Below are 22,800 nucleotides of genomic sequence, written 5' to 3' on the forward strand. Positions count from 1 at the left end.
AGTACAGACGGTGTAATGGTTAGCATTACTGCCTCACAGCACTGAGGTCATGGGTTCTATTCCTACCATGTGTTATATATACAGGGCAGTACGGACGGTGTAATGGTTAGCATTACTGCCTCACAGCACTGAGGTCATGGGTTCTGTCCTCACCATGTGTTATATATACGGGGCAGTACGGATGGTGTAATGGTTACATTACTGCCTCACAGCACTGAGGTCATGGGTTCTATCCCCACCATGTGTTATATATACGGGGCAGTAAGGATGGTGTAATGGTTACATTACTGCCTCACAGCGCTGAGGTCATGGGTTCTATCCCCACCATGTGTTATATATACGGGGCAGTACGGATGGTGTAATGGTTACATTACTGCCTCACAGCACTGAGGTCATGGGTTCTATCCCCACCATGTGTTATATATACGGGGCAGTACGGATGGTGTAATGGTTACATTACTGCCTCACAGCACTGAGGTCATGGGTTCTATCCTCACCATGTGTTATATATACGGGGCAGTACGGATGGTGTAATGGTTAGCATTACTGCCTCACAGCACTGAGGTCATGGGTTCTATCCCCACCATGTGTTATATATACAGGGCAGTACAGATGGTGTAATGGTTAGCATCACTGCCTCACAGCACTGAGGTCATGGGTTCTATCCCCACCATGTGTTATATATACAGGGCAGTACGGATGGTGTAATGGTTACATTACTGCCTCACAGCACTGAGGTCATGGGTTCTATCCCGACCATGTGTTATATATACGGGGCAGTACGGATGGTGTAATGGTTAGCATTACTGCCTCACAGCACTGAGGTCATGGGTTCTATCCCCACCATGTGTTATATATACGGGGCAGTACGGATGGTGTAATGGTTAGCATTACTGCCTCACAGCACTGAGGTCATGAGTTCTGTCCTCACCATGGGCCTTATTTTGGTTCACTCTTTCTGACAAAATCCTTCTTAGATGGACAAAACCATGTGCACAGCAGGGGAGCATATGCAAAATGTGCAGAGAGAGTTAGATTTGGGTGGGGTTTTACTTCAAAGTGAGATCTATATTGAAGTGTAAAAATAAAGCAGCCAGTATTTTCCCTGCACAGAAACAAAATTACTCACCCAAATCTAATTCTCTCTGCAAATGTTACATCTGCCCCCCTGCAGTGCACATGGTTTTGTCCATCTAAGAAGTATTTTGTCAGAAAGAGTGAACCAAAATAAGGCCCCATGTGTTATATATACTGGGCAGTACGGACGGTGTAATGGTTATATTACTGCCTCACAGCACTGAGGTCATGGGTTCTGTCCTCACCATGTGTTATATATACGGGGCAGTACAGACGGTGTAATGGTTAGCATTACTGCCTCACAGCACTGAGGTCATGGGTTCTATTCCTACCATGTGTTATATATACAGGGCAGTACGGACGGTGTAATGGTTAGCATTACTGCCTCACAGCACTGAGGTCATGGGTTCTGTCCTCACCATGTGTTATATATACGGGGCAGTACGGATGGTGTAATGGTTAGCATTACTGCCTCACAGCGCTGAGGTCATGGGTTCTATCCCCACCATATGTTATATATACGGGCAGTACGGATGGTGTAGTGGTTAGCATTACTGCCTCACAGCACTGAGGTCATGGGTTCTATCCCCACCATGTGTTATATATACGTGCAGTACGGATGGTGTAATGGTTAGCATTACTGCCTCACAGCACTGAGGTCATGGGTTCTATCCCCACCATGTGTTATATATACGGGGCAGTACGGATGGTGTAATGGTTACATTACTGCCTCACAGTGCTGAGGTCATGGGTTCTATCCCCACCATGTGTTATATATACGGGGCAGTACGGATGGTGTAATGGTTACATTACTGCCTCACAGCACTGAGGTCATGGGTTCTATCCCCACCATGTGTTATATATACGGGGCAGTAAGGATGGTGTAATGGTTACATTACTGCCTCACAGCGCTGAGGTCATGGGTTCTATCCCCACCATGTGTTATATATACGGGGCAGTACGGATGGTGTAATGGTTACATTACTGCCTCACAGCACTGAGGTCATGGGTTCTATCCCCACCATGTGTTATATATACGGGGCAGTACGGATGGTGTAATGGTTACATTACTGCCTCACAGCACTGAGGTCATGGGTTCTATCCTCACCATGTGTTATATATACGGGGCAGTACGGATGGTGTAATGGTTAGCATTACTGCCTCACAGCACTGAGGTCATGGGTTCTATCCCCACCATGTGTTATATATACAGGGCAGTACAGATGGTGTAATGGTTAGCATCACTGCCTCACAGCACTGAGGTCATGGGTTCTATCCCCACCATGTGTTATATATACAGGGCAGTACGGATGGTGTAATGGTTACATTACTGCCTCACAGCACTGAGGTCATGGGTTCTATCCCGACCATGTGTTATATATACGGGGCAGTACGGATGGTGTAATGGTTAGCATTACTGCCTCACAGCACTGAGGTCATGAGTTCTGTCCTCACCATGTGTTATATATACGGGGCAGTAAGGATGGTGTAATGGTTACATTACTGCCTCACAGCGCTGAGGTCATGGGTTCTATCCCCACCATGTGTTATATATACGGGGCAGTACGGATGGTGTAATGGTTACATTACTGCCTCACAGCACTGAGGTCATGGGTTCTATCCCCACCATGTGTTATATATACGGGGCAGTACGGATGGTGTAATGGTTACATTACTGCCTCACAGCACTGAGGTCATGGGTTCTATCCTCACCATGTGTTATATATACGGGGCAGTACGGATGGTGTAATGGTTAGCATTACTGCCTCACAGCACTGAGGTCATGGGTTCTATCCCCACCATGTGTTATATATACAGGGCAGTACAGATGGTGTAATGGTTAGCATCACTGCCTCACAGCACTGAGGTCATGGGTTCTATCCCCACCATGTGTTATATATACAGGGCAGTACGGATGGTGTAATGGTTACATTACTGCCTCACAGCACTGAGGTCATGGGTTCTATCCCGACCATGTGTTATATATACGGGGCAGTACGGATGGTGTAATGGTTAGCATTACTGCCTCACAGCACTGAGGTCATGAGTTCTGTCCTCACCATGGGCCTTATTTTGGTTCACTCTTTCTGACAAAATCCTTCTTAGATGGACAAAACCATGTGCACTGCAGGGGAGCATATGCAAAATGTGCAGAGAGAGTTAGATTTGGGTGGGGTTTTACTTCAAAGTGAGATCTATATTGAAGTGTAAAAATAAAGCAGCCAGTATTTTCCCTGCACAGAAACAAAATTACTCACCCAAATCTAATTCTCTCTGCAAATGTTACATCTGCCCCCCTGCAGTGCACATGGTTTTGTCCATCTAAGAAGTATTTTGTCAGAAAGAGTGAACCAAAATAAGGCCCCATGTGTTATATATACTGGGCAGTACGGACGGTGTAATGGTTATATTACTGCCTCACAGCACTGAGGTCATGGGTTCTGTCCTCACCATGTGTTATATATACGGGGCAGTACAGACGGTGTAATGGTTAGCATTACTGCCTCACAGCACTGAGGTCATGGGTTCTATTCCTACCATGTGTTATATATACAGGGCAGTACGGACGGTGTAATGGTTAGCATTACTGCCTCACAGCACTGAGGTCATGGGTTCTGTCCTCACCATGTGTTATATATACGGGGCAGTACGGACGGTGTAATGGTTATATTACTGCCTCACAGCACTGAGGTCATGGGTTCTGTCCTCACCATGTGTTATATATACGGGGCAGTACGGGCGGTGTAATGGTTATATTACTGCCTCACAGCACTGAGGTCATGGGTTCTGTCCTCACCATGTGTTATATATACGGGGCAGTACGGACGGTGTAATGGTTAGCATTACTGCCTCACAGCACTGAGGTCATGGGTTCTATTCCCACCATGTGTTATATATATACGGGGCAGTACGGATGGTGTAATGGTTAGTATTACTGCCTCACAGCACTGAGGTCATGGGTTCTATCCCCACCATGGCACTAACTGTGTGGAGTTTGTATATTCTCCCCGTGCTTGCGTGGGTTTCCTCCGGGTACTCCGGTTTCCTCCCACAATCCAAATATATACCGGTAGGCTCATTGGCTCCCAACAAATTAACCCTAGAATGTCTGTGTGTGCCTGTACATGTGGTAGGGAATATAGAATGTAAGCTCCACTGGGGCAGGGCCTGATGTGAGTGTTCAAATATACTCTGTACAGCGCTGCGGAATATGTGTGCGCTATAAAAGAAACTGTTAATAAATAAATGTGCTCGCTACCATATAGGGCGGTGAACACAACGTAGTAAGATCTCGTCGCAGTAAAGTGCAGCAGGTGTTGGGAGGATTCAGTCGGGAGAGTCCATTCAGCAGTAATTGAATCCCCCCCTAAGTGCAGGTGCGTGTATAAGTGTATATGCTTCTGGTAGTTTAGTATCAAGGCAGTGTAAACAAATTAGCGTTAGCCAATAAAGCGTACAAATGATTTTCTGCTGGTGCCCGCCTCCTGCTGGTGCCCGCCTCCTGCTGGTGCCCGCCTCCTGCTGGTGCCCGCCTCCTCGCTCTTATTATACGGATTACAGTCCTTGTTCATTTCTCAGTCCAAAATGTCATTGCACCAGCAGCTATGAATCTCTGTCAGCAGGAGACTGTAAGACGGCTGTCACTGGAGTTCCGAATATACGGTCTGAGTCATGTGTGTGAGATAAAACACGTCACACTATGCTGCACTGCAGGTGGCAGATGTAACCTGTACAGAGACATAATGGGATACACCACGTGTATGCTTAGTTCTGTGCTGAGTGATATAGGCTAGGTAAATTGTCCTTTTGCGTCCCAGTGGCTGGATTGCCCATACACACATGACAGGGAATATAGTAGGTAATATAGATTGTAAACTCCACTGGGGCAGGGACTGATGTGAGTGTTCAAATATTAACTCTGTACAGCGCTGCGGAATATGTGTGCGCTATATAAGAAACTGTTAATCTCTTATATATTTGGCTACATCTGTCACTCAAAGTGTGTGAGTGTGTGTCTAACGCTGGGTGGAGCCTCTGACTCACATGACTGACTCACATGACAGAGAACCAGCCCAGTGAGCCCACAGTGCCAGACACCCTCTGCCTCCCCATGTTGCCCAGCTACTCCACCGCCACCAGGTGAGCGACCCGCAACGCCCCCTGCGACCCCCCCCCTCCCGCGATTCACGGCAAACCCCCCCCCCGCAACACCCCCTCCCGCAATACACGGCTCCCCCCGCGATTCACGGCAGCCCCCCACCCCCTCCGCGATTCACGGCAAAACCCCCGCGACCCCCCCTCCCGCGATTCGTGGCACCCCCTGCGACCCCCCCCTCCCGCGATTCGTGGCAAAACCCCCCGCCTCCCCCCTCCCGTGATTCGCGGCACCTGTGATTCGCCCGCCTCCCCCCTCCTGTGATTCGCCCGCCCCCCACGACCCACCCCCTCCCGCAATTCGCAGCACCTCCCCCCCATGACCCCCCTCCCGTGATTTGCGGCAAACCACCACCCCCCCCCAGACTCCCCCTCCCTTGATTCGCGGCAACCCCCCTCCCACGATTCGTGGCACACACCCGCCGCGACCCCCCCTCCCGCGATTCGCAGCAAACCCCGCCCCCGCGACACCCTCCTCCCGCGATTCGCGGCACCCCCCGAGACCCCCCCTCCCGCAATTTGTGGACCCACCCCACCCCCCGCGATTCACGGCAACCCCAGGATTAAATGGCACATGCAAAACACTGACATGGCTATAGCCGACAATGAAAAAGGTTGATTCATTCTCATGTGTCGACATGGACACCAATGAAGTGCCACATTTATGTCAACATTTACATGTGTTGACCTTTATATGTTTATATTTTTTCTTGTTGAGAGTCGCGCCACACACCCCCCTCCCGCGATTCGCGGCACCCCCCCACCCCGTGCCCCCCCCCCTCCCACAATTCGTGGAAACCCCCCCCCCCCTCCCGCAATTCGCGGCACCCACCACCGCAACCCTCCCGCGACCCCCCCTCCCCATATTTCTCATATACAAACGTTCACAAATTAAGGGGGCGCAGCCCCTTACGACGGTGTGAAGAGCGCCCGTAGGGCACGATGAACCACCTAGTGAATAAATAAATAATAAATGTCAGACAGAGATTTCCTATGTTTCCAGGTGCTGATATACTGAAATGCTGCAGGAAAGTTTATGTATTAACAGGCATATCCATCCTCAGAGCCACTTCCAACCAACGGACCCAAGTCCAACTGATTGTTCCCCCATGTGTGCCAACGTACAGTACAGCCATGCTGATGTTGTGTTGTGTGTGTGTGTGTGTGTGTGTGTGTGTGTGTGTGCGCTGGATGTGGGGAGCAATTGAAGGTTAACGGGAAGTGCAACTGGAGCATGTCAGATTTTTGTTCTATAGTTAATAAAAAGCTAATCCATCTAGGGACCCCCTTATAAATGGTGGCGTGTCATGGTGCCAGCAGATGCCACCCCCGATGCACTGCACTGAGGAATATTGTCAGCACTTTCTGATAATAATATGCACCAGTTCTAGAAGATGACAGAAGAGCAGCGTTCGGGCAGACTCAGCATTATACTAAGCGACTACTGAGAAGTGTTTAACATGCAGAAATCATGATAAGCTCTCCCCGGTGCTGGCGCTGACTGCCTCCATAGCCGCCATCTGCTGCATTACCCAGGTGAGTGGGCACCTGGCACCAGGTCATGAATGAGACACCAGTGAAACTAATCTGCCTAATGGGATAAAGAAAATCCATCATTGAAAGTCTTTGTAGCCAGAATTGTGACCCTCGCAGACGATGTCACCTTCATATCACTTCATATCCACGCAGCGGACTGTGTATTTCTCTGGTACTATATATAGTGACTAAGCCGCCATCTGGGGCGGCGCAGGTACAGCAGTGTTCTGTCTGTGGGGGATGAAACATCTGTTCTAGATACATACAGGGATTCTGTGCCTGTCTGCAAAGGATGCAATGCACATTGGGACTAATTCAGGTTGGATCGCAAAAGCAAAAGCTCTCTCTAATGGGGAAAACCATGCTGCACTGCAGGTGGGGTAGATGTAACATGTGCAGAGAGAGTTACATTTGGGTGAGTAATTGTGTTTCTGTGTAGAGTAAATACTCTGTCCATTAAAGAAGGAGTTTGCTTTAGCAAACCAACCTGAATCACCCTCATTATTTAACAGGATAAATAGATGTTTTACTGATCAGTAGAAATGTTGTCAGTTGTCTACATATAAACAGCCCCCGTAGTTGATCTGTCGGGTAGCGCTGGCGGGCAGGGAGTCCCTGCAGCATATGTGAGATCAGCGGAACCCCCCCTACAATATGTAATGTATTCAGCAGCGCAGCCCTGAATCCCTCCGCAGCAGCTGCCCTGTCCCCCTCATGCCTGCCTGCCGTGTCACAGTTCTGGGTGATTTTTGCTGCCAGGGGCAGCAAGCCCCCGAGGCGTTGAATAAGGTGCACAGTGGGGCAGGTGGCCAATCAAAATGCCAGCGAAGCCCGGCAAGCGCAGGTGAAAGCATTACAGCATATGCTGGCCCTGCACTCGCCGAAGCATTGAATACTACCCACTGAGTACTGCTGTCAGTGACAATCACTGCTGACTGCAGTACCGCCGGGTGCCACTAGGTGTCTTGCTTGAGCAATGAGAGCACAAAGCTGTCGAGGTACTGAAATGCAGCAGCTCAGGGGCAGCTTGGATCCTGATAAAATGGAGAGTGATAAATAGCCAGCCAATCAGCTCCTACCTGCCATGTCACAGACTGTGTCTGAAAAATGTCAGACAGGAGCTTATTGGCTGGTGGTTTTACACTCTCCATTTTATCACTTTTTACACTCTCCATTTTATATACAATAATTAACCTGGGTTAACTGTTAGAGCGCCTTAGTATGAGGTGTTTTCGAACAAGCAGCTGCTACCGGGGATGGTCAGTTCCCCAAAAAGAATACAAGAAAAAACACAAGGTTGGAGCAGCGCTAAAACAAATTTACGAGTGCATGTATCAATTTAAAAGATATAACAATTTAATAGCAATTAAACATACATATACAGCACAATATCTAAAATCTAGCATAAGAATTGGACCTATTTTAGGTGTGGGGGACCTGTGGAGTGTCAATAGTCACCAAATGGGGGATTGATATAACCTGCGTGGATCTAGATGGACGTCCAAGTGCACTGTAAATCCGTTAGATGGTTGTCCTGAATGTCCTTATGGTCTCCTGGTTCCAACCCGTTGGCAAAGGATATCAAGCTTGATAAAGCTGTGAGTGAACACAGCGAAACGCGTTGGTGTAGACCTGGTTTGGAGTTATAACACCCACCACCATTTGGAGAAGAGGTTGACCACCTGCTCAACATTGGATCTTGTCCCCCAAATCCAGCACTAGAGGCACTCTCTACCGTTTATAAGAACCTGACCATTGGACTTCCGCTTTTAGGTCCCCCCGGGCTGGCTACACAACATCCTTTGCCAACGGGTTGGAACCAGGAGACCATAAGGACATTCAGGACTACCATCTAACGGATTTACAGTGCACTTGGACGTCCATCTAGATCCACATAGGTTATATCAATCCCCCATTTGGTGACTCTCCTTTTTTTCACTTTTGAAGCTAAATACATCTGGCCCTCTCTCTGGAGTATCTTTCTATTTATTTATTTATCTATCTACCTATGTAGGGACTATGTACATCATAAACTCACTCGGTGGAGAAAGCGTGCGGTAGCTCTGATCCTTCATGGCCAGTTCTTGTCCGAATATTATAGAAAAAAGCATTTACCGAGGGGTTTCAGAGTGACTAATGCTCCAACGATTGGTCGTAAAAAATAAGCATTCTGCATCCAATGGTGCGGAATACTGAATATATGTTCCGCTGACTCAGTCTAGTAATCGAGGACGTTGGCGTTGAGTTAAAAAAGGTAAGTCCGAATTAAAAGAGTTTGAGAAGAAATGTAAGACTGTTCGGAGGACTGGTTAGCGAAGACTCAGGCATTGCTGCAGAAGTATCGTTCTGATCTTATCGCGTTCAAATGCAAAAAATGGGAGACAGTAGAAGGGGATTATCAGCATCACACATGCAAACGTCCGGTATAGCCATGGGCTCGAACCTGGCACTGGGGTTTGCAAACCTATTTATGGCTGAGTATGAGGAGGTTCACATGCTGTAGTGTTCCTTCTAGGAACTAAGGCGGGCAGGGCACCGCTTCACAGGGGGCAGCGTGAAGGGGGCAGACCGGACCCGCCGACGTCACTATTTTGGGCGGTCCCAGGCCGCCGATGTCAAAAAAGAGGCGTGGCCGTGCCAAAAAGGGGTGGACCCGGTCACCTCCATCACAGAAGGGGATGGGCCCGGCCACCCTGAAGGCTTTGCACTGCCGGGGATGCGCCGGGCATCGCTATCTACAGGGAGGAAGGCAGGCTGTTTTAGCGGGGCGCTGCCAGAGGGGCAGGGCGCATTTTGCCCTTTAAAAATCGGCAGGGCGCAGCGCCCCACTAAAACAGCCTAGCGGGAACACTACATTATGCGTAGGTATGCCGCCAACATTGTACACTACAGAAGGTTCATAGATGACTTTGTTACATGGAGACTGAGGACTCTTTCTTGTTGATGGTGCAAGACTATTTCCGACATATGAATTAGCCACGGAAGATTTAAAAATGGCATGGAAAAAGACACTTACCCTATGTTCAAAAGAACGAATCAACATACTAACTCAACAAGTAGCCAGATTTTATAGCTGGATGGCCCCAAGCGTGCGCACTATGGGACATATGCATGCGCAGCCTATCGATTATCGTCCATCCTGTGAATTTGCAGCCATGCAATCAGATCTGAATGACCCTCTACATGCCATAACACGCGCTCCTGGGAGTAAGGCACTGCCCTTGTGTAAATCCTGAATGGGTGGCTACTTATCTTACAGTAATGAAGCTGAATCTCAGCGTTTATATACTGGAGGTTCTGCAGCGTAAACCATTTCGGAGATCGTCTCATAGAAATCTCTTTCTGACTCAAGTTTCTATCTTGTCTTTTAAACACTGACTAGAATGTTACACATTCTGGGCTCCAGGCCAACAAGTGATAAGATGTTATAAAGGGGCAGATGTACTAAGCTTTCAAGATTCAAGAAGTGGAGAGAGATAAATGGGCATATTTATCAAAAGAATGTTTACTAAAATAATGTGACACATTATTATTTATTATCACCTGAATGCACTCATGGGCAATTGGCGAGTTCACTTTATTATCCTGCATGCCCTAAATTCACATTTCTCAAACATGTGATGGGAAATGTGATCTTCCCAAAATTACTAAAACTGAATTGTAATAAAATACAGTGGTAGCCCTGTGATATTAATGTCATCGTCGGATAGCATTATGTATGCTTCTCTTTGGTTCCCGTACAGATCCCCTATGGATCTATAGGGTAGGTGCCCTTAGCATGTAAAGGGGCTCTGTCTGGTGTAAAGGAGGCTCTACCTGGCATAGCGTGTAATAGGGGCTCTGCGTGGCATGGTGGGGGCTCTGAATGGTATAATGTGTAGTAGGGGACTATGCCAGGTTTAATATCGAACTGGGGGGCTTTGCCTGGCGTAATGTGTGTAACCGGGGCTCTTCCTGACAGAGCGTGTAACGGGGGCTCTGTGTGATGTAGCATGTAACAAAGGCTCTGCCTGTCATAACGTGTAATGGGGGCTCTGCCTGGTATAATATGTGTAAGGGGCTCTACCTGGCCTAACAGGGTTCGGTCTGGCATAATGTGCAACGGGAGCTCTGCCTAGTGTAACATCTAATGGGGTTCTGTCTGTCGTACTGTGTGTAACAGGGTCTCTACCTAATCTACCCCATAGTAGTTGTCCCCCATAGTAGTTTCTCCTTTAGTAACTGTCCCCCATAGTAGTTTCCCCCTTAGTAGCTGTCCTCCATAGTAGTTTCCCCCTTAGTAACTGTCCCCCATAGTAGTTTCCCCCTTATTAATACGGTCCCATAGTAGTTTTCACCTTAGTAGCTGTCCCCCATAGTAGTTTTCCCCTTAGTAATTGTCCCCCATGGTAGCATCCCCCCCAGTGGCATAACTAGATACATGTGGGCCCCATAGCAAACGTTTGTAATGGGCCCTATTCATCAACTAATGCTGAAAAATGTATATAGCACATGATACTTTGACAGGCAAAGTGGGCCCCTCTCAGCTCTGGGCCCCATAGCAGCTGCATCCCCTGCACCTATGGTAGTTACGCCCTTGCGTCCCCCTTATTAGCTGTCCCCAATAGTAGTTGTCCCCCATAGTAGTTTCCCCCTTATTAGCTGTCCCCTATAGTAGTTTCCCCCTTAGTAGCTGTCCCCCATAGTAGTTTCCCCCTTAGTAGTTGTTCCCCATAGTAGTCTCCCCCTTATTAGCTGTCCCCCATAGTAGTTTCCCCCCTTAGTAGCTGTCCCCATAGTAGTGTTCTCCATAGTATTTGTCCCCCATAGTAGTTTACCCCTTAGTAGCTGTCCCCCATAGTAGTTTCCCCCTTAGTAGCTGTCCCCCATAGTAGTTTTCCCCTTAGTAGCTGTCCCCCATAGTATTTGTCCCCCATAGTAATTGTCCCCATAGTAGTTTTCCCCTTAGTAGCTGTTCCCCATAGTAGTTTCCCCCTTAGTAGCTGTCCCTCATAGTAGTTTTCCCCTTAGTAGCTGTCCCCCATAGTACTTTCCCCCTTAGTAGCTGTCCCCCGTAGTAATTTTCCCGGTACTCTTTATTTAGAGGGGCGCCCACGATCTCCATCGCGGCCGTCGTGGGTAAAAAAATCGCGGTGATCGCGGGCATCGCGGGCAGTACATTAACGGCCGCGACGCGATGCCCGCGATCACCGCGATTTCCCATAGGGTTCAATGTTAAATTTAGTGCTGCCCACGATTTTACATTCAATGCTTCAATGGCCGCGATTTGGCCATAGGAATCAATGTTAAATGGGCTACAGAGCCCAAATAGGCACAATTAACACTGAAATGTCCCCCCAAATTTGTAACGCCACCCCACAATCCACGCCAACCCGAAGCGTGGCGAGCGCAGCGAGCCCGCGAGGGGCGGCGGTACGCGTCCTCCGACCTTTTCATGCCCTACTATCCATGTCGGCGTGGAGTTGAGAATAGAATAGTGTGGCGAGCGCAGCGAGCCAGCGAGCCCGAAGCGTGGCGAGCGCAGCGAGCCCCGCGAGGGGACGCGGATACCTTCACAGGTAAACGCGTCCCTTCGCGGGCTTCACAGGTGTCCACGTCGCCACGGACACCTGTGAAGCCCGTGAGGGGACGCGTATAACTGTGAAGGTATCCGTGTCCCCTCGCGGGGCTCGCTGCGCTCGCCACGCTTCGGGCCTCGGTGGCTCGCTGCGCTCGCCACACTATTCTATTCTCAACTCCACGCCGACGTGGATAGTAGGGCATGAAAAGGTCGGAGGACGCGTACCGCCGCCCCTTGCGGGCTCGCTGCGCTCGCCACGCTTCGGGTTGGTGTGGATCGTGGGGTGGCGTTACAAATTTGGGGGGACATTTAAGTGTTAATTGTGCCTATTTGGGCTCTGTAGCCCATTTAACATTGATTCCTATGGCCAAATCGCGGCCATTGAAGCATTGAATGTAAAATCGCGGCCAGCACTAAATTTAACATTGAACCCTATGGGAAATCGCGGTGATCGCGGGCATCGCGTCGCGGCCAATAATGTACTGCCCGCGATGCCCGCGATCACCGCGATGGGCGCCCTTCTAAGTAAAGAGTACCATTTTCCCCTTAGTAACTGTCCCCATAGTAGTTTTCCCCTTAGTAGCTGTCCCCCATAGTAGTTTTCCCCTTAGTAGCTGTCCCCCATAGTAGTTTTCCCCCTTAGTAGCTGTCCCCCATAGTAGTTTTCCCCTTAGTAGCTGTCCCCATAGTAGTTTCCCCCTTAGTAGCTGTCCCCCATAGTAGTTTCCCCCTTAGTAGCTGTCCCCATAGTAGTTTCCCCCTTAGTAACTGCCCCATAGTAGTTTTCCCCTTAGTAGTGTTTCCCCCATAGTAGTTTTCTCCTTAGTAGCTGTCCCCCATAGTAGTTTCCCCTTAGTAACTGTCCCCCATAGTAGTTTTCCCCTTAGTAGTGTTTCCCCATAGTAGTTTTCCCCTTAGTAGTGTTTCCCCCATAGTAGTTTTCCCCTTAGTAACTGCCCCATAGTAGTTTTCCCCTTAGTAGTGTTTCCCCCATAGTAGTTTCCCCCTTAGTAGCTGTCCCCCATAGTAGTTTTCCCCTTAGTAACTGTCCCCCATAGTAGTTTCCCCCTTAGTAGCTGTCCCCCATAGTAGTTTCCCCCTTAGTAGCTGTTCCCTATAGTAGTTTTCCCCTTAGTAGTGTTTCCCCCATAGTAGTTTTCCCCTTAGTAGCTGTCCCCTATAGTAGTTTTCCCCTTAGTAACTGTCCCCCATAGTAGTTTTCCCCTTAGTAGCTGTCCCCCATAGTAGTTTCCCCCTTAGTAGCTGTCCCCATAGTAGTTTCTCCCTTAGTAGTGTTTCCCCATAGTATTTCCCCCTTAACAGTCGTCCCCCATAGTATTTGTCCCCCTTAGGTTTCCTCCAGTGTCGCAGCCCCCTCTCAGCCTCCATTACAGCCAGCCCCTAGTAGCAGACAGCAAGGGACACGTCCATGCTGTCCGCCAACAACCGGGACTTACTTAGAGTCTGGCTCTCGCGAGAATCCGACTGCGGGAAAATTACGTTCAGTCTCATTTGTGACTCAGATTTTAAGCGGATGGGAAGTGAGCCGTTTAGAAACTGCTCAGATCAGGTAAGTTTGGGTGCATCGGATCTCTAGGATCCGAACGCGATCACCCCTAGTTTACCTTCAGTTCAGCAGAACATATTAGAATATTCAGGCTGGACTGTAGTGGCGAGAGTCTGTATAGGGGAAAGCTAATAAGGAGTCTACTGCAATAATCAATGCGTGAGATAATGAGAGCATGGAATAGAGTGTAAGCTCTTGTGTACGGTTTTTAGATGCCTGTAGCTTAGCACATCTCTTCCTCTGAGTGAGACGTTGTTGCAGTCATCTGATCTGATCCATTTGTAGCGGACCAGACAGAAGAGCTCTGGGGTCACGCGGCTTCTTATCTCCTCCCGCTCACCTGCTCCAGCTGCCAGCAATATGAGTGTACGCATCGCTGGGCGGTGAGATGGAAGCGCTGCCCCCCCCCCCCTCCTCCCCGCCATAACACAGAGCTCACACTCTACAAAACAATCTCCGCTTCTCATCTTCTGTTCTCCCATTTAGAATCCCATTGTGTCCAGCTATAAATAAGCCATATGGAATAGTAAAAGTGCATTTGTGAGCGTCATAATGGCGACCAGAGATTACATCTGAACCCGCTTCTTCTATATTAGAGGTCTCCGAATGTGACTAGAATGCGGGGGATCATATATAAATGTATGTAATGTAACGTACAGTACTGTAATACAATAATTGTCACTTTTCCTGTATATTATGGAGACAGGTTACCAAGGGCCTGATTCATACCCATTTGTTTGTGTCCGAATTCATCGCAGTCTCCGATGTTTGGGGTTTGCGCACGCGCGATTAAGCATTATTTCTCTTCATTGTAAAGATGCGAAGTTCCTAAATCCCTTCAATCTCCCATGAGAAAGAGGACTGCAAACCGCTTGAAACGCGTTGGTGCCATAAAAACGGTCTTTGTAGCTTAATGAAGGTTCAAGAGGAAGATAAAACGATACTTGAACTTACTCTAAAGCACATTGAAGAGATAAACTACGCCCTTGACGCGGCCTACGTACACAATACAGAGTGTCAATGGCCATGCGCATTTCGGTGGTTTCTCAACACATTTCAATGGGGCTTTGAACATTGTGCAAGTGTTCCACGGGTGGGTAGGGGTTACAACTTACTCTAAATTCAGTGTGATCGACCTTCTGCACCTAGCATGAGGGAGGAGTCCTAATCACTGTGCGCTTATTAGATGGAAAAGTCAGGACTAGCCTCAAGTAGAAAGTATTTGGACCGGGCTTGTTCCAGGCACAGATCGTATTATATGTATATACAGTATATAGAGAAAGGATCAAATTCAGAACTGATCGCTGGGCGGCAAATGCTGGGTGCTCAGCAATCAGGTCTGAATCAGTCCCAGAAAGAGAGAGTATGTTTCAGAATCAGATCTACAGTACGACCTGATGTCATCTCTGTAAGGAACCACAGACAGGGAGAATTGCCTGAGTGCTAAGCCCAGGGCGTCCGGTGACCCACATAGTGTCCTGATTAGAAGGTCCAGCGAAGCAATGAAATGCGCAGGACTTGAGTAGAGGGCAATGCGGCCTGCTGGCGCAGTGTCACAGCCCGCTCCAGGCTGGTGCGATGAGTGTACTGAATGTCAGCACTGTGACTGCAGGGGGCGAGGGGCTGCAGAATGACTGTAAATGTCTTATTTTATGTCTTTCCAATAAGACCCACATTACACAGATCCGAAGACACAAGCAGCACGACAACGTTCTGTAACCTGCCGCAGCTCACCGGTCCCAGCGGCGGGCCAGGCGATAGCGAACCGTTGTTTCCATGCGCGCGCACAGAACTGCACATGAGCAGAACGGGTTCTCCAATCACAAGATAGCACTCAGTGTCAGCCGGTGTTTCGGGAAATGGGGCCTTGTTGCCGCCCCCATTCTCCGGGAGTAGCGAGGCCCTGGCATCTATATCCCAGCAGCTTATTTTAATGAAGGGAAAAAATCCAGGGGGTACAGATGCTAAATGGGGGATTGCTGAGAGAAAGATTTGCCCAAAGGGGTGCATTCTAGGTTGGCACTTAAAAGGTCAACCACAAATGGTTGAAAGGCAAAAGGTCGAGACACAACAAAGGTTGACATGCATGTGAAAATGGTCAAAAGGTCAGCACAAGCAAACTGGACGTGAAAAGTGTCAACATTTATTCAAACATTCAAAACACGGCACACAATGTAGTAAATGGGTGAAACACACATCAATTGAGTCCACAACTGCAAAAAAGGACCACTCCTGCTTTGTGCGCTCTGTTGTAATGTCTGTGCGCACGCTCGTCGAGTTGTGTGCGCGCGCATGTGCGCACAGCTTAGAGGGAACACTGGTCTGGGGGGCATTTAACATTGGACCCAATGTAAAATCGGGTCTCAGGGACCATTTAACATTGGATCCGATGTAAAAATCGGGTCCATCGCATCGCATGTGATTTGATTGCATGCGATGCGATCGACCCAATTTTTCCGAACCGATAAAATAGTATTAGCCCCAGAAAAGTGAAATGTCCGTGTCGAGGGTCCGATATCCTCTCCCTGCGTTTTCTGTCATGAGTCAATGCCTGAAATACCGCCATTGCCCAACAGGGGCGTGGCCATGAGGACACACCCCTGAAACATGTTTCCCCTGTAACTCCAACCCATACCGCCCCTTTCCTTTCCCTTCAGGGGCCCTGCCCCCCTGCCTCAAGGATCGGTCTGCCCTCTCTAGGGGACAGATGGAGAGCGGCATCAGTACTACTGTAGGTTATGCGGAAGGGTCCGCTGGGAGGAACAGGTGGGTTTCAGTGAACGTTAGAAGCTTTGTAAGGTCAGGGAGCTCATTCCAATGAGGGGGGCAGCGCGGGCAAAGTCTTGGATACGCACCTGGGATCCAGTGACCAGGGCAGGTGATGGTCATTGGCTAAATACAGGGGGCGAGAAGGAGTATGTAGAGAGATGAAGTGGGAAATGTAGTGTAGGGACAGTGGCGCACTCCACATTTATACTCAGTTGGAGATATTCAACGGTGTGCGCCAATGTGCAATCTATAGTCCATCTTACACATACCTCCCAACAGTGGAAGAGGAACACAAGCAAAGTTAGGGGGAGTGGTCTCCAGGCCAGGGGGCTTGGCCTATGTTCATGGTGCTCTGGGGAGGCCACGCCCCCATTTTTATTGCTGTGGAGGGCATGGCCAGTGATGCGAGAGCTGCTGGCCATGCGCACAGCGTCTATGCCCTGCTGCTGTGCTTGGCACCTGGAATCAGGCCCAATAGACCACAACCGAAAGAAAAACTTTCAATAAATGTATTTCTGCAGAATAACCCGTGTCTGTGCGCACAGGCCATGAGGCAAGAATATTCCGGCGTGCCGACAGACACATTAAACATCATTTAAGTGACATCTCGCTTGTTACAGCGACGCAGAAATAGACTTCGCCAGACACCTCAAATACTCTGAAGGACTCAGGCGACATTTAAAGTTTAGATTCATTTTTCTGTCCATCTTGGGGCGACCGTAAGTGGCTGCGTCATTACACAGAGGAGACGGACGCGGGTGTCGCAGGAGAGGCCATTTCTGAGCCCAATCTTTGTACATGTCTATTTACTGTCTGACAGGAACACTTAATGAAGGCACTTCCCAGCGGGGATTTAACTAATGCACTCTGAGAAGATTATTCCATTAATCCTTCCACTGACTAAGTCATAAATAAGCCTTCCTCATTAGCATACGCCGCCGCCGACCGGCCGGCCGGGGGTTTGTCCTGAGGTTCAGCTTTCCATGTCTAAAGCAAATTAAGGGAAACTATTTTTCAGATTCCAAGTTTTTTTTTTTTTAAGAATGTGAGGGTCCGCAGGTGCCTGCGTGTAAGGAGCAGGGTCACATACATGGGGGTTATTGTACGGCTGCTAATTTGCAGTTCCCTGCAATCAGATAGCCGCTGTCCCGCCAGAAGGAAATCCCGCATCTGATAAGGCTGCTGTAAGCCTGTGACAATAGCGCAAGTGTGTGCGTAACCCAGGACTTACTCAGCCTTACGGCAGAATCAGGCTGATCGTGGCCGGAGCTGACGTCACACATCCTCCCTGAATCTATCTATTAAACTATGTATCTATCTATCTAATATCTATCTCAGGGTTGTCTACCCTCCCAGAATGGCTGGGAGGCTCCCAAAAATCGTGTCCCCCTTCCTGGCCGCAGGAAGAGTTGGACAACCCTCCTGGATACTCGGGCCCCCTGCCTCTTCTCCCGGCAGTGTGACATTTTCATCAGCGACCATCTCTGGTCGCAGATGAAAACGGGACACTGAGCAATATATTGCCAGCGATCATATTGCTCAGTGTGTACACAGCTTTACTACAGGGTTGCCGACTTTGAAAAAATCCTCTCCGGGAGAAGCCTTGCATTACGCGTTTTGGGGGCGGGGCTTAATTGTGACGTCATTAAGCCCCGCCCCATTACAACAAATAGCCGAAATAACAGTTATCCATAGAGGGGGCGGGGCTAAAACGTCACGATTGTGCCGTTTTAGCTCCGCCCCCTTCCCTGAGACCCGCGGATTGCGGCATATAAATGCCGCGATCGGGGGCTCAGTGGGGGTCCCCCTGATTCCGGGAGGGTTGCCCACCCTTCCGGGGGCCGGGAGGAAGGACCCGATTTTCGGGAGACTCCCGCAAATTCCGGGAGGGTCGGCAACCCTGCTTTACTATCTATCATCCAGTGAGTGAGAGAGCTATCCCTCAGTGTTCCATGCTCTGTAGTTATTCTGTAACCCTCACACCCCTTTAGCCAGAGCCGGCCCTAACAAATTTGAGGCTCTAGGCAACATTTTGGCTGGTGCCTCCAACCACTGCCACTGGTTCCTCCTCAAACCAAACACAGATCATAGCAGCAGCCAGGAACACCCCTCACCCATAGCAGTCCCTATTGAAAGAGCCATAACTAGATATTTGGTGTCCTGTGTCAGCAAAACCCCCATATTTTAAATAGGGGCAGTGTGCACCAAAGGCTCATGCCCCAAGAAAAGGATGTGGTCTTGTTGGGTAATGGGCCTGGCATCACAATAGCACCAAATAAAATAAAATCACACAGTATTGGAACCCTACTCACATTACACCACACAATAGTACCCCCGTTACCTTGTACATGTTACAGCTGTCCCAGTCACTGCCTGCTCCCGAAGCATACTTTCCATACCTGCTGACTTTTTTAAACTCCTCTCCGGGAGAAGCCCGGAGAGGAGTGAAAGGGGGCGGGAAGAGGCTTAGTTTTGGGGGCGGGGCGAGGCTGACCTCAACAAGCCCCGCCCCCATGACTGACAGCCATATCAATTTGCGGGTCCGTGGATGGGGGGAGGGGCTAAAATGGCACAAAATGACGCGTAACGCGTCATTTTAGCCCTGCCCCCTCCCCACGGACCCGCAAAATTTGTAGTTTTATACCGCGGGGAAGGGGGGAGCAGGGGATGTGGGGAAAATGGGAGAATTGCCCACCTTCCTGGGGGGCCGCGAGGGGGACCCAATTTTCAGGACCTTCCAGCGGCCATTCCGGGAGCGTAGGCAAGTGTGATGCTTCCCAACTATCCGACTTTTCGCGGGAACGTCCTGTTTTTTTGGGACATTCCCACGTCCCTCCGCGGGCCAGCAGTGTCCCACGGCGGGGAGGGGGGGCTGTTGGGGGTCCTCCCTGTCCCCTGTGAATAGACGTTGACACATTGCAGCACATGGACAGCAGGGTTATGTGCGCCGTTCCTCTCCGAGAGTTTTATATCGGCCTCACATCATTTCTCAGCCGCTGTCGCTTAGGAACAGCTGTTTAGTGACAGGTCGCCCAGGGCCGCTGCGGACATCTCTCCGCGCTCTGCTCTCTGACAAGCAGAACTGCGACAGATGGATAATCATAGAGCTTTCTCTGGAGACACAGAGGATTTCAGCATAACGTCTACCTTATAGAAGTGGATGGCAGAGTGGGGACAGGGGAATTCTGTCATCTCCCAGGTGCACTGTCAGCAAATCTCCATATAGATCAGTAACAGCGTTGTTATTACTATTACTATTATTATTATTATTATTATTATTACTATTATTATTATTATTATTATTATGCTGCTGTCCCACTGCCAAACCTGCTCAGACCCGATTTTTTAAAATGTTTCTTTAACCGGGTCAGAGCAAGTTTAACCCCATTCACACTGCATGTTGTAAACTGTATATTACTGGTTAATTACCGTTTTTGTACCTTTCACATTGCACTCGTTACGGTAATTAACCAATAATATACCATGCAGTAGGCAGAGCGGGCTGACCTGGGGGCGGCAGCCACGGGTGTCGGTAAAGCAGCAGCCCCCCCCCCACAGCCAGCACCTAGTAACACCCCCTCCCTCCCTTGGTACCTGGCTGCGGATCCGGGCAGCAGGCGTGCACAGGTCACTGGGAGCCGCTCATTACATATGCACATATAAATGTGCATATGTAATGAGTGGCTCCCGATTATTAAACATTTACTGCGCTGATAACCAGCTCAGTGCTAACTGCTGCCTGAGTCCTATATACCGGTTCAGAGCCGTTCACACTGCATTAGAAAAAGTCCAAAGGCGAGCAACAAAGCTTATTAGGGGAATGGAGAATTTAAGCTATGGGGAGAGATTAAGCAATTTGGGACTATTTACATTAGAAAAGAGACGTTTAAGGTGGGACATGCTCAACATGTACAAGTATATCAAGGGCCAATATAAGGAACTGTCACACACCCTCTTTTCTACTAGAAAGGAATCTAGGACGCGAGGGCATGAGTATAGATTAGAAGAAAAAAGATTTCATTCAGCTAGTAGAAAGAATTTCTTTACGGTCAGAACAGTCAAACTCTGGAACTCTCTTCCCAGAGAGGTGGTAACAGCTGGCTCATTACAATGCGTTTAAGGCAAAGTTGGACAAACATTTACTGGAGAAAAAAATCCATGGGTACAAATAAGAAATATAATTTGTCTGTAAAATACCAGAACCTACCAAATCAGCAATGGATATCTATACCAGGTTGAACTAGATGGACGCAAGTCTTTTTTCAGCCTTACCTACTATGTAACTATGTAACTATAATAAACGTCTCGGAACCGTGCAGGACTCTGCTTTTTACCCATTTGCAAGTTCTGGTTATTTGTAACCAGTAAATGCAGACTGACGCTTTCACACTGCAGCTCTAACCGGTTTAAGAGGCTAAAAAAATGGCAATATACCGGTTAAGAGCTGCAGTGTGAAAGGGGTGTTAGTATTATTATTATTGATGATATTTCCTCAGTTCTATAATTAATACGCTGCGAGTAGACTCGATAATGAGATTAAGTGGGACTCATGGGTCTATCTATTGGGACCAGGTGTATCAAGCTTCAAAAGTTCTAAAGTGGAGAGTGATAAACAACCAGCCAATCAGCTGTCATTTTCCAAACCCATCCTATAACATGACAGTTAGGAGCTGATTGCTGGTTGTTTATCACTCTCATCGTTATCATTTTTTGAAGCTTGATACAACTGGTCCGTGGAGAGCGAAAAGGTGGATGGTAATAAAGTACCAGCCAATTTCATGGCCGTAAGGAACTGATTGCCTGCTACTTTATCTCTCTCCAGGCTTACATAGCGCCAGATTCAGTAAAGCGTAAAAGCAGTATCTTTGTGTCTGGAACAAACCATGCTGCCATGTATTGCAGCAAATGAATTTATATGGTTTCTGTGCCGGGTAAATACGTGCTGTGCTTTCATGTAGCCCACACATTACCAGGGAAGCCCAGGAGCAGAGCATTGTGTCCTCCTGGAGAGGGGCATGCTGGGAGTTATGGATAATGTATGATTGCCAGCACCTGTGGGGAGCTAGGTAACTGATAAGAAAGGTGTCACTACAGGTGATGGCAATCATACATTACCAGGGAAGCCCAGGAGCAGAGCATTGTGTCCTCCTGGAGAGGGGCATGCTGGGAGGTATGGATAATGTATGATTGCCAGCACCGGTGGGGAGCCGGGTAACTGATAAGAAAGGTGTCACCACAGGTGCTGGCAATCCTACATTACCAGGGAAGCCCAGGAACAGAGCATTGTGTCCTCCTGGAGAGGGGCATGCTGGGAGGTATGGATAATGTATGATTGCCAGCACCTGTGGTAAGCTAGGTAACTGATAAGAAAGGTGTCACCACAGGTGCTGGCAATCATACATTACCAGGGAAGCCCAGGAACAGAGCATTGTGTCCTCCTGGAGAGGGGCATGCTGGGAGGTATGGATAATGTATGATTACCAGCACCTGTGGGGAGCTAGGTAACTGATAAGAAAGGTGTCACCACAGGTGCTGGCAATCATACATTACCAGGGAAGCCCAGGAACAGAGCATTGTGTCCTCCTGGAGAGGGGCATGCTGGGAGGTATGGATAATGTAGGATTGCCAGCACCTGTGGGGAGTTAGGTAACTGATAAGAAAGGTGTCACCACAGGTGCTGGCAATCATACATTACCAGGGAAGCCCAGGAACAGAGCATTGTGTCCTCCTGGAGAGCGGCATGCTGGGAGGTATGGATAATGTAGGATTGCCAGCACCTGTGGTGAGCTAGGTAACTGATAAGAAAGGTGTCACCACAGGTGCTGGCAATCATACATTACCAGGGAAGCCCAGGAACAGAGCATTGTGTCCTCCTGGAGAGGGGCATGCTGGGAGGTATGGATAATGTAGGATTGCCAGCACCTGTGGGGAGCTAGGTAACTGATAAGAAAGGTGTCACCACAGGTGCTGGCAATCATACATTACCAAGGAAGCCCAAGAGCAGAGCATTGTGTCCTCCTGGAGAGGGGCATGCTGGGAGGTATGGATAATGTAGGATTGCCAGCACCTGTGGGGAGCTAGGTAACTGATAAGAAAGGTGTCACCACAGGTGCTGGCAATCATACATTACCAAGGA

The sequence above is a fragment of the Crinia signifera genome, chromosome 5 (assembly GCF_055691185.1).
Source record: "Crinia signifera chromosome 5, ASM5569118v1, whole genome shotgun sequence".
Taxonomy (NCBI): Eukaryota; Metazoa; Chordata; class Amphibia; order Anura; family Myobatrachidae; genus Crinia; species Crinia signifera.